Consider the following 12,141-nt stretch of genomic DNA (forward strand, 5'->3'; position numbering starts at 1 on the left):
CCTGACAGAGGGGTGAGCTCCCGTGTTGGCCCTGCCATGCGGTCCTGGGCGGGCACCCTGGCCCCAGAGCCCTGGTGGGGCTTAGGACCATGCTTCGGGTGCCATGGGGCTAAACAGAGGCACTCGATATAGTCCATAAGAACAGGGAGCCTGAGGGGTTTTTCCTGGCTCTGTAAACCCACCTAGAGCTCCCCACCTTCTCCCCTGGGAGCTGGGCTGTGGGCCTTGCCGGAAGAAGGCGTCTGCTCTTTCAGCGCCGGACGCAGACCTGGGACTACGGTGCCCTTCCCATGGGCTGTCCTTCTCGCCTGTCTTCCTTCGGTCAGCTTCCTGAAGTTCCTGTGCCACCTACAGTCTCCCTGAGGCCCCTGGGCCTGGTGAGGGAGCCTGTGCGGAGCCCTGGCCTACCCCGCACTGCACCAAGCAGCCGCCCCGGGCCCCCCGAGGCCGGCCCCTGCCAGCAGTGGGCCAGATGTGTTTTTTTCGGACGGTGTAGGGGGAGCTTCTTCTGTGTGGGTGTCCTCGCACGATGTGTGGGCTGTTATGTTTTGATCGAAGGGAGCCAAACTGATTTTCCTTGCCCATCCAAAGCAGAAAGTTAAATAAACACAGCCAAGTATTATCACAGAATGCGAGGAAAATGAACTCTGTCCCCACGGGCGGCCCACATCTGGCAAGCGCTGGGCCTCTCAGGGCTCTGGGATGAGACAGATGTGATTGATGGTAGGAAGGGCTTGCTCTACCCCCCACCCAGGGCCATCCCTCCTTCCAGGGCGGTGTGCCATTCCCGGGGCCTGGGGGTGCTGTGGGCAGCTTGTCTTCTTCGGCTGCATCCCTTGCCGTCCCCCAGGCCCTTTGGGGCTTTGCCTACAGTGGGGCTCGCCCTTTGGCTTTCGGAGGCTGCTTTTCTCTGTATAGGACAACGGATGGGAACTTTGGGCTGGGAGGAAGTGAGCAGTGTGACGTTCCACATCCCCGAATCCTGCTGTGATTCAGGTGGTCCATAGGCGAATAAGGGTCGTTCCCCCCCCTTACTTATATGTTGATTCTACTATTAGGCAAGTGTTACTTGATACGTTTATTCTAATATCTATTAGAAAAATTGTGAGTAGCACCCTAGATGTGTGATTTCACGTGGAGTGCCCTTCGGAGGCGGGAAGGGAAGGTATTTAAGCAAAGGAGCTGAGGGAAAGAAAAGCATTCCGTAACTCTTAGTGCAGGCTGTGAGTGCTCCTGGCCAGGCTCCCGGGAGGTCCGTGGGGACTGGGTGGCGGAGGGGCCGGTCACCGCTCAGGGTGTCCTGCGTGCCCAGGAAGACTCCCACCGCACCTGCCTTGTCGGTCGTTGTCTCAGGAACATCAGGCCCGTGATGGCAGTGCCGCCCTGGTGGGGCCAGCTGCCAGGTGTCCCCCGAGGGCCCCCACGTGCATTCTAACCACCATGGGTGGGCGATGGGGCGGAGCTGGGGGACATGTCTGTGCCAATGAAATGTCCCCCTCCCAAACTAGACTTATTAAAAGTATTGACTCCTGAACCTGTGAAGTATTTATTATGATTGCCCCTACCCCGGGACATGCATGCGGAATTACCAAATGTTTGGAAATGGTCCTTACAGTTCATTCCTGTGGAAGGCTTGGGGCTTTTGATATGAAGGAGGAGATGGAGAGGTGGTCTGTGCATCCAAAACCAGATGAAAACACTTACACACACACATGCACACGTACACGCACATCAGTTTTCAATAAGAGACTCAGTTTCCTCTTTGCGTGTGTTTAAGATAAACCACATGTATAACAAGGTAGCGACATTTATTTACAGTATGTTAGCACAGAGGAGAAGTTGTTAAGGGGTTGTAAAAAAATATTGGTTTCCACTCTATGATGCTTTTTTTTAAACCCAGTTGGAGAAAAGGCAAGAGAGCAGGATTCTGGTTGTGTCCACTCCTTCCTCCATCTTAAACAGTGGACAGATCTGGGTGGGTGCTGTCCCTTTCCCTCCTGACCCCAGGCTGTGTTCCCTGGCCCCCATGGTTCTAGCGCCCACCTTCAGGTTCCTAGCGCTCACCGGGCCGCTTCCGTCCACCCCTTTGTGTGGGACGTGGCCATGGCCCCTCTGTGCACGGCAGAGTGTGCCCTTGGCTTTGTCACCTTCCACCAGAGCTGAACAGCTGGTGGCCAAGCACCCAATGTTGCCACCGACGCAGGAAGTGGGAGCCAGACCCTGCCGTAAATCCACGTTTATATGCTACACGTTGCTGGTTAACGAGATCGTGCAGGGGTGACTGTATAAAATGAAATATATATATGAACGAGGAGATTAACCTCAGGGAGAGGAGATTAAACAGGAGGACAGCCTGGGAGGCCTGAGGCCCTCCAAGTGTTAAGGCCCCGGCAGGCAGTTCCCCAGGAAGGGAATTTGCAGGAAACCCCCCAATCCTGACCACATTTCCTGGGAGCACAGACACCGTAATCCTATTTAGTGTTGTCGCTGTGTGCCAGGCACTGGGCTAAGCTCTTTACGTGTGTTACTTCACTTTGCCTTCAAAACAAATGGGGATTTTATGACTCCCACCTATTTTTTTTAAGTTTTATTTATTTATTTTTTAGACCCAACGTGGAGCTCGAACTCATTACCCTGAGGTCAAGAGTCACATGCTCTTCCGACGGAGCCAGCTGGGGGTCCCCACTCCCACTTTGTAGATTTGCGTGTTCGTGTAAAAGGAAATCAGAATTTTATCTGAGGTGAAAGTAGAAACTCATCTTGGCTCTCGGCTGGTCCCCCCGCCTTGAGCTTTGTCTGGGGCCCCGACTGTGGGCCTCAGAGCTCCGGGCTGGGGCTGTAGGTGGCGAGTGGTCCCTGCCGTCCAGGGGCCTGCCGGTCACCTTCCCTAGCTCCCACCCCTCCTCTCTATGTACACTCTGGGTCCTCACTCTTTCCACCTGTTTCTGCCTCACTCAGAGATTAGTATTCATTCAGCATCCTCCATCATCCCTTAGCTTAGTTGTTCATTTGTTTATTCACTCAGCCCTTAGGTGCCCCCCCGCCGGGGGGGGCATAACCATGGCGACGCTTATCAATGGGGAGTCCACAGCTAGGACTAGCCCTAAGGGTTGAAGGTCAAAGTCAAAGTCCCTTTCTCATCTTTCTCCTAGTACCTAACTCAGAGTCCTGGGTCACTTGAGGTCCTCGGTGCTTAGTAAAGGAGGAAAAGGCCAAATACGCATTGGACGTTATGTCTTACAAATCAGCAAACTCTGTGTCTGGGCAATCCTGAGAAAAATCACTGATCAGGCTCGTGGCCATGGGTGAAGTGTGTGGATGTGTCTCCTGCAACAGGGCTTCTCTTACGGTAGACAGCCACCAGGAGTAGCCTGGGTGCCCAGCACCGGGGCACTGGCTCAGCCCGCCCTGGAGCCTCCTGTGACAGGGCCACCGTCAATGGTGACAGTGGCCATGCACGGTTTTTATGGTAAAAGATGCTGATCGTGGTAACTGGCTGAGTTAGAAAAGCAGGTTCCGGAGCAGTTAGTGGTGTTCAGTGATACATGTTGTTACAACTTTCTGGGAGGCTGTAACAACGTATTTATATCCAGAAAGCTGGACTTTTTGTTTCTCAATTTTAACTTACATGTATTTGCTAGTTTTCTACATTGTACGTGAATTGCTTATGTCAGAGACTTACAAAAAGAAAAGGATGCTTACTCTAGGAAACAATAAGAAAAGGGCAACTCTTGAGTGAGTTCCTGGTTTCCGATATACCTGGGACCCTAAGGGGCAGAGCCTGGGCAGGGTGGGGAGGTGGTGGGGCAGCCGGGGAGGTGCAGTGGCCTGAGCCGTGGACTCCCCGTGGCTTCCCGTGACTTTCAGGGCTGGCTCCATCTCCTGGCCGCCACCCCTTCCCTCCCCGCGCCTTCCTTGGCAGGCTGTTTTATCCAGAGCTGTGCTAACTGGGCACATCTCTTCCCAGATCCATGTTCGGCAGTGCCTTGTTTGGGACCTTGACATTGGCCAGTTGGTGGGAGGATTTACACTACAGAGAGCAGATGCTACAAACCAGCGCCCTTTCTCCCCGAACCACCTGTGAAACATTGGCCAACACACCACCATCTCCATTGGTTTCCCCTTGACACCGCAAGGAACCTGTGTGTGGGGGGAGACCCCAGAGGATGAATTCTCTTCCTAGGTTCCGCTGGTGCTGGCCCAGGAAGGAACGTAGGGAATCTTCTGTAAACTGGAATCACTGGGGAGAGAATCAGAGTCTTCCTTTTCTTGGCTGACCCCACGCAGTCTGGAGCTAGAGCTTCTGTTTGTTGAAGGCAGAAGTGAAACAAAGGGGTTAAGAATCGCAGTCCTAAACCGGGCGCCTGGGTGGCTCAGTCGTTAAGCGTCTGCCTTCGGCTCAGGTCATGATCCCAGGGTCCTGGGATCGAGTCCCACATCGGGCTCCCTGCTCGGCGGGAGGCCTGCTTCTCCCTCTCCCACTCCCCCTGCTTGTGTTCCTGCTCTCGCTACCTCTCTCTCTGTCAAATAAATAAATAAAATCTTTAAAAAAAAAAAAAAAAAAAAAAGAATCGCAGTCCTAGCTTCACGCTGTCCTAGCTCTGCGACCTTGGGCAAGTTGCTTGGTCTTAGTTTTCTCATCTATAAAATGGGGTTAATAAATGTACTTGCAGGATTGTGTAGGCCAGTGGTTCTCAAGCCCTAGCATGCATGAGAATTACCTGCTGGGCCCCACCCCCAGAGGTTCTGCTTTTAGGAGTCTGCATTTCTTTTTAGAAAAAATTTATTTTTTCTAAAGGTTTATTTATTTATCTATTTATTTCTTTATTTTAGAGAAAGAGAGAGAGAGTGCACATGTGAGCGAGCAGGGGGAGGGGCAGAGGGAGAGAGAGAGAGAATCTCAAGCAGACGCTGCACTGAGCGCGGAATCCAACGGGGCTCGATCTCATTACCCTGAGATCCTTACCCGAGCCGAAACCGAGAATCAGGTGCTCAACCGACTGAGCCACCCAGGTGCCACGAGAGGCTACATTTCTAACAAGCTGCCTGGGGACTACATTCAGAGAAGCTGCAGAGCTTGGTGCCTGGTGAGGGCTTGGGAACACCTCACGTGGGGAGCTTTGTGTGTGCGGACTCCAGGGCCTGGAAGCTAGGGTGCCTGGGTTCCAGGTCTGCTTCTGTCATCTCCGCTGCCTCCTGGGTGAGCTATTTCTCTTCTCTGGGACTTTATTTTCCCTTCTGTGAAATGGCTTGACTTTCGGGCAGCAGCTGAGGGAGCATCTGTAAAAGCCCACTGATACCAGGTGATTCTGGTTAAGAGTGGTAGGCGTGGGGGGGTGGGGGGAGAGCTTTGAGGGACCCCGGGCCATGCTGACTTCTGCCTCCTCACCCAGGCTGTGGCAGCGCACCGGTCCCTGGGGGCTGTTGACCTCTCCAGGCCTTGCTCCTCCTCCGACAGAGCTTTGGGATACTCTTTCAATAAAATGAGAAAGAGCCATTTTAATTCACTTGGATGCCTGGCCTTTGCCATATTGTCGTTGCTGCTCCGTTCCTGATTCCGTTCTCCACTAAAGTGGACACGTCGGGTGTCTCTGTGACATTCAGTTTCCTCTCCTCCCGCCCCGTGCCTGGGCTGGAGCAGGCAGGGCGAGGGGTGCGTAGCTGGATGTTCATGGCTCGGAGCTAAAGCCACACTTGGAAACATCCCCAGTGGCCTTGTGAGCCCACGAGCTGGCTTCTGGACAGATGCTTCGGCTCCCCGGGGCCCCAATGCCTCATCAAAAAAGTGGGGATTTGAAGACTTTCTCAGAGGGAGGCTGGGAGGATGAAGTGGGAGCCAGTAGGTGGGATGCTCGGCATGGTGCCTGGTGCCACAGGGGCTCAGTGGAGGTTGGCTTTCCCCGGGGGAGAGCAGTCCTGGCTCTGGCCCGGATCTGCTCCAGTTGGACACACACCCAAGTGTAGCGGAAGGTGTGTGTGCGAATGTGTGCGTGCGAATGTGTGCTACCATAGGGGCTTGCGGAAGGGGAAGCTGTCGGGACCAGCACGGAGAAGGCCAATAGACTTTAGCCCACTTTGTTGAGGCTGTTGAAGTTGCATCCCTGTGTAGTGAGCAAGCGAGCCTTGATTGATGAGTGACGTCTGCCACGGCTGCGGGATCGGGGAGCTGGGTTAGGTTTACCGCATCTAGTCCATCTCTGGTCTGGTGAGAGCCCATTCCTCTCACACTTCCAGGACACTTGTGCATCATATCATCACCCTATTTTTCACATCGTCATTGTTATCATGTTCATTTTTTAGGGAAGAGTGGAGGAGAGGAACCCCATTTCTGCAAAGTTGCTCCGTATCTAGATTCTGCTGGGATTGGCCCTTCTGTTCCTTCCACAGATGTCTGCCAGCCCTTCTCTTTTGGGGTGTGTGGTGTGGGGTGATGGTGGGGGGGTTGGAAAGGGAGGGGAGATGAGCTGGCACAGAGGCTGAGCCCCCTGGCTGGAACCACCAGAGGGTTCCACGTTTAGGGACACCACCCCTGCACTGTGGCAGGAACTGGGAGGCGGTGATACCAAAGGACGCAGGGCTGTCACTGGACCCTTTCTGGGGGTGGGGTGGGTGAATCTCATGGGAAAACTGATGTCACTGTTGGAGCCCTCCTGTCTTCACAAGTGCAGTGAGACCGTAGTGGTCACCCGGGAACCTGGGGGAGAGAATGCTGACGTTGATTGCCTGTTCACCTTGGGCTGTGTGCGTTAGGAATACCAGCTCATTCCATTCAGTCCTCTGGACCCTCCTGTCAGGGGGGTACTCATAGTTTGCCCGTTTCACAGAGGAGGAAACCGAAGGTCAGAGTGGATCAAGCATCTTGGCCCAGATCTACTGGCCTGAAAGTGGCAAAGCTGGAGGATAGTCCTGGGGAGCCGTATTTTAGGACTCCCTACCTGAACTCCTCCATTTTATAGCTACTCTCCGGGTACCCTCATCTAGTCCATCTGTCCCGCTAGACGAGCTCTGGTGGATGACTTCTGGAAGGTTCCCCTTCCCAGTAAGGATGGACCAACTTCTTTTTTGGAGTTCTTGGACTATTACTGGATGTCTTTCTGTTCTCACTGTTTTCTTGCTAAGCAAGGCAAGGGAGAAAAGGAAGACAATGGCCAAGCAAGATCCAGGCTTCTGCCCCCTCTGCCCAGGATGGGCCAGGGGAAGGATTTACGAATAATTCTCAGAAAAGTTGCATCTCTTTATAGGTACTCGTTCTAAAGCCAGTGTTTAAGGGGAAAGTCAAGCATTGCCAAGATTGCTGTAAACATGGATTACGAAGCTGCCCACTTGGAGACCCACCCACACTCTCCTGATGGATCTGTGCAACAGCTTTGCCTCCCACATTGGATCATACTGCCTTTTGTTATAAGCCCTAGATCAAGGGGAAGAAGTCTTCTGGTTAGGAGCCATGTTGTCCAAAAAATAGATTTCTTTAAATCCTAGACTCACCCTCCTGGTGATGAGGTACAGACCGACTGATGAGGGGGCTGCAGAGTCCTCGTCCTCGTCCTCGGGCTGTGCTCACTGGGGAAAAGGCAGGTGGTCTTAACTGAGCTATTTCAATTGTTACTCTCGTTTTGGCAAGTGGTCAGGGAATCATGAGAGCTAAATAAATGGGTCATGATGTGACCCTGTTATGAGATCTTGGCTCCTCTGAGGGTCTGAGCTTGGTGCTAAGGGGGCTGCCATAGGGTGGGGGTGGGGGTCTTGGGTCATTTTAGCTTTAGCTGTGGAGAGCCTTTCCTTTCTCCTGACATCACTCCCCCAACTCAACTGACTGCCCAGAACCCATCCCCACCTGAGAGGACCCCGGAGAGTGTTGGCCTAGTGGTTGGGTTTGTTTGCACTTGACCCTGGTCGTTTGGCCCTGAGGCCTGATGCCAGAGGTGGTCATGGGCTACACTTTACAGCATATTTGTGTGAGTTAGAAAAAAGGCTGGCCATGCCTTTGTGCAAAAGGTGGGTACATCTTGCTCTAGGCATTCATAGCCCTGCACCAGGACATGCTGTTTAGTGGAGAGTGTGGGCTAAATTTCAACCCTCTCTCACTACCTCTGCTGGGCCCCTTGTGCAGTGCACAACCCGCTCAGCCATACACAACAGTCCTCCCTGCTTTACACTTTTTCACTCCTTGAGATTGCTTAGTACTAAAAGTCGGGAATAGTGACACTGCATTTCATGCTTGACAATGAGAATCTGGGCTCTAGGTATATCCTTTGCCTTCCTCGGCCCTGGCTTAGTGTAAGTGAGAGGGTTTCTTTAAGGATGAGCCTGGGAGAGGCAGTCATGTGGCTCTTGCCTGGCTCACCACCTCCACTGGGGCAGGGATGCCTCTAGGGAGCCTCTGTCCGACCAGTGTGGGCCCAGCCCTTCCCTGTGGGTGGGATGATTAGTGGGGCCAAGGCCAGTAAAGCACGGAGAGGTCCCCTAAGACTTTGGGAACACCAGCTAGAGGTGGGGCCAGCTGAGAATACTCTCAAAATAAAAGCCATTAATTTAGTGGTTCTTAAACCTTTCTTTGGCAGGCAGGAGGTGGTGGTGGTGTTCTAGATCTTTTTGATGAAACCCATGGATTCTTTTCCCAGAAAAATGCCTGTCTGTTCACATGTGTGGAGGCTTACATCCAGGGGCAGGACCTTCTCAGATCCTTGAAGCCAGACCGAGCAGCTGGTCCTGGTGTGGATTTGGGAGGAGGGAAGGGGGTTCCTGGGCCCTGCTGACCTCGCTGGGGGCTTCCTCTGGCCCTCGGGTTAGTACTCACTGCTCTTCATCTCTCTCGTTGCCTTAGAACTTGTCCCCGAGCTTTCCTACCTCTGACCTGCACCTTGTCTGCCAACCCAGGTCCTGTCTGACCTTAACCCCCCCGCCCCCCAGCAGCGGCCCTGGGGAGGTGGCTTACACAGGTGCCCACCTGGCACCACACACCCCATGCTGCTGGGTTTCCCAAGTCCAGAGGCCCAGCACACAGTCCTTGGGCCTCACCGGCATGTCGTTGATGGCAAGGCCATCCTGGTGCACAGGGGCAGGCTATGGGCCCTTCCAGGGTAGGGAGCTGTCGTGACTTACCAGCCTGCTGCTGAGCTGGGGAGACGGTGTCTGGTGAGACTCACGAGCTGTACACTCCCATGGGGCAAGCAGACACCCACGGCTTGTGATCCCGGAGCAGAGAGAGAACAGAGCTGTGATCTGTCTGAAGCCCGGATAGAGCTTCAGAATCCTTCTTAACACACCCTAAAAACCATGGTTAATACACTCTGTGCACTCTCCAGTGCGAACCCAGGCCCCGCACCCCCTCTGTGTATACATACTCGCGGCCGTGCCCCGACCCTGTGTGTTCACACTCACTGCACCCTCTCCCCATGCTGACACACTTGTGCCCGCACTCCCTCCCAGGTGCACACTGGCCTCGTGCACCCACCCTGCCCTCGCAAATGGCCAGCATTCACAGGAGCAGGTGTCCCTGTGTTCCCCCTGAGATGGCAGTAGTGCCAAGCACCTTTCAATTAAAAAGTTGGAGGTAGAGTCTGCAGAAGTTTCCAGAAAGCCCCTAACTCCTCTGGCCGGCTGCTAGGCAGCCCCTTTGGCTGTTATCCATATGGGCCACGGTGCTGATAGAGTTTTCCTTCCTCGGGGCCTGCTGCCCCCGCCAGTTATCTTGCCGTGGAAGAGACCGGTCTGGACAGAGGCGTCACGGTCCGGCTGGGGGGGAAGGAGAGCCTCTGCACGTTCATGGAAACTCACGGTGGTGCTGGCGGGGCAAGGGCTTGGCTTTTTCCCATCAGGAATGCATAAAGGATGGCGTGTTTCTACTTTGCTAAGCGAAATGTGGGGGTGGGATGTTAGTGGGGTGCATCACAGCAGTCGTAGGAAAATGCTTTCACGCCCCATGGCACCAGGCGGGCTGGCCACGGGCTCCTCGCTGTGAGAGACATGGCTCTGGAGAAGCCGGTGCGTGACGCGGCCACTTGCCTACGGTGTCCGCCACTTTGAACTTCCCCAGTTGGCCGGCATCGGGTCGCTCTCCTCTCGCACCTCTGCAGGCTTCTGGTCCTCGGGAAGGGAGCCTGAAATCCTCCCAAGGGCTCCAAAATGGCAGATGTCTTCATCCTTCCCATGATGGCCAAAGCCTGATCTTAGGGAGGGAAGGGTTGGGCATTTTGGGGACATCCTCCAGACCTTCAGATGTGGAAGGTCATGCTTCTCAACCAGAGAACGTGGGCTGTTTGTCCTGATAGCCGGAGTACACCGTGGACGAAGGGAGAACTGGGGTCATGCATTAATGTCATGGTGCCCGTGATCGACATGGTACCCGTAGGGACGTGCAGACCTGGCTGAAGGTGACCAACAGAATCCCCGCATGGTAACCTTACAAACCGGGAACAGCTTCTTAATGGAAGCAAAATGCATAGATCTTAAAGTAAGTAAACGGTGCAATGTGAAGGAAATGGATTTTCAGGTGTGGCGGCGGGCGCCGTTAACTGCCCCTTTCACGCACGGCTGGCTTCGGATCGCTGGGAGCATCATCCGCCTGGGTTTTGGGGGCTGTCTGGTTGGAATCAGCTTAGCAAGTAGGATCTGTTTTGTCTGGTGCGAGGTCTTGATTCATATTTACAGAGCTGTGTGTTTGAAAACCCACCCCGGCTGGGGGCGCCTGGGTGGCTCAGTTGTTAAGCGTCTGCCTTCGGCTCAGGTCATGATCCCAGGGTCCTGGGATCGAGCCCCGCATCAGGCTCCCTCCTCCGCGGGAAGCCTGCTTCTCCCTCTGCCGCTCCCCCTGCTTGTGTTCCCTCTCTCGCTGTGTCTCTCTCTGTCAAATAAATAAATAAAATCTTAAAAAAAAAAAAAGAAAACCCACCCCGGCTGTAACTCGCTGAGTTCAAACCAGAGCCTCGGCCCCACCCCAGCTCTCCCTGGCCTTTCATCGTCTGGATTCTGCCTTTCTCCTCTCAGGATGCAAACCTGGGCAAGAGAGAACACTCTGTTAGCATTCCTTGGCCTGTTGCTCCTTGTCGTGGATGTCCCCTCTTGGGCGCGGTCTGTGAGGCTCCGGCTGGGGAACGAGAGCGGAGACAGATACATGATCAAGGGGGCCGCCCCTGCAGAGCTGGACTTGTCCAGCCCTGGTGCCAAACCTACCTGAGTGCCTGAGCCCCTGTTCCAGCAGATGCCTCCATCACCCCGCGCAAGCCTCTCTGCCACCCTATGGCTTAGGCACCATTATGAGCTATCTTTGAGATGGCCAAACTGAAGCTTAGAGGTTCAATAATTTGCTCACGAGTCAGAATCAGGATTCGAATGCAGGACCAGAGCCTAGCCTGCATGCTCCTCCCACTGCTCGGCTACCCAGCACACTTGTGGACCTGCCTTCCGTGGGGTGGGCTGGGGTTGCTGCTTATCAGCCCCGAGTTGCTAGGATTCTGGACAGCATCCTCTGCGCCTCTGTATGCGGTGGTTTCAGATTGCATCGGTCTTCCTTTCAGACCCCCTTGTGCGTTTTAGGCCAAACTCTGCGCGTACTCCCTGTAGCTCTGGGAGACCTCAGGCACGTCGCTTGGCCTCTCTGGGAGTGTTGATGAGGAGTACTCGCACTATTGCCTGGAAAGCACCCAGCACCGCGTCTGGCTCACCGTGTGTGCCCACGGAGGACAGCGACGGTGCAGAGGGAACGGGCGGGACCTGGTAGCTTGTCTGCACAGGTGTGGAACTTCAGAGCCCGTTAAATCTGAAAAATACTGTGTATGCACATTTTTGGCTTAAACATTTTACAGAGTCCATAACCCAGCTTTAATATTATTACATGCCCTAGACTGGGATTAATTCCAGGACAAGAGCTTTATTATGCCGAATAGAGTTTCTCCCGTGCTCCTCTGGCACTTGGCCTCCATCTCCAGCAGCCTGGTCTTACATGTTGGGGTACAGGGTGATGGAGGTGCCCCATCCCTACCCAGCCTTGTTCTGTGAGCGCAGGGGCGGGGTGGAGAGGTGAGTTGCTTTCTGATGTTACAGCCTGTGACTGCTGACCACAGGACCTTAGCATATCCTGAGGTTTGTCTGTGGGCCAGTTCTCTCAGTGTGTGCAATAGCACCCTGTGCTCCTCCAGCCTC

The 12,141-nt window shown here is 54.3% G+C and overlaps 1 protein-coding gene across 3 annotated transcripts in view; it reads left to right on the forward strand.

Moving 5' to 3' along the window:
• ZNF423 (zinc finger protein 423) overlaps nt 1-12,141 on the forward strand; it is a 324,559-nt gene that overhangs the window by 48,591 nt on the left and 263,827 nt on the right. The gene's annotated exons all lie outside the window — the stretch shown is intronic.

The sequence above is a fragment of the Halichoerus grypus genome, chromosome 15 (assembly GCF_964656455.1).
Source record: "Halichoerus grypus chromosome 15, mHalGry1.hap1.1, whole genome shotgun sequence".
Taxonomy (NCBI): domain Eukaryota; kingdom Metazoa; phylum Chordata; class Mammalia; order Carnivora; family Phocidae; genus Halichoerus; species Halichoerus grypus.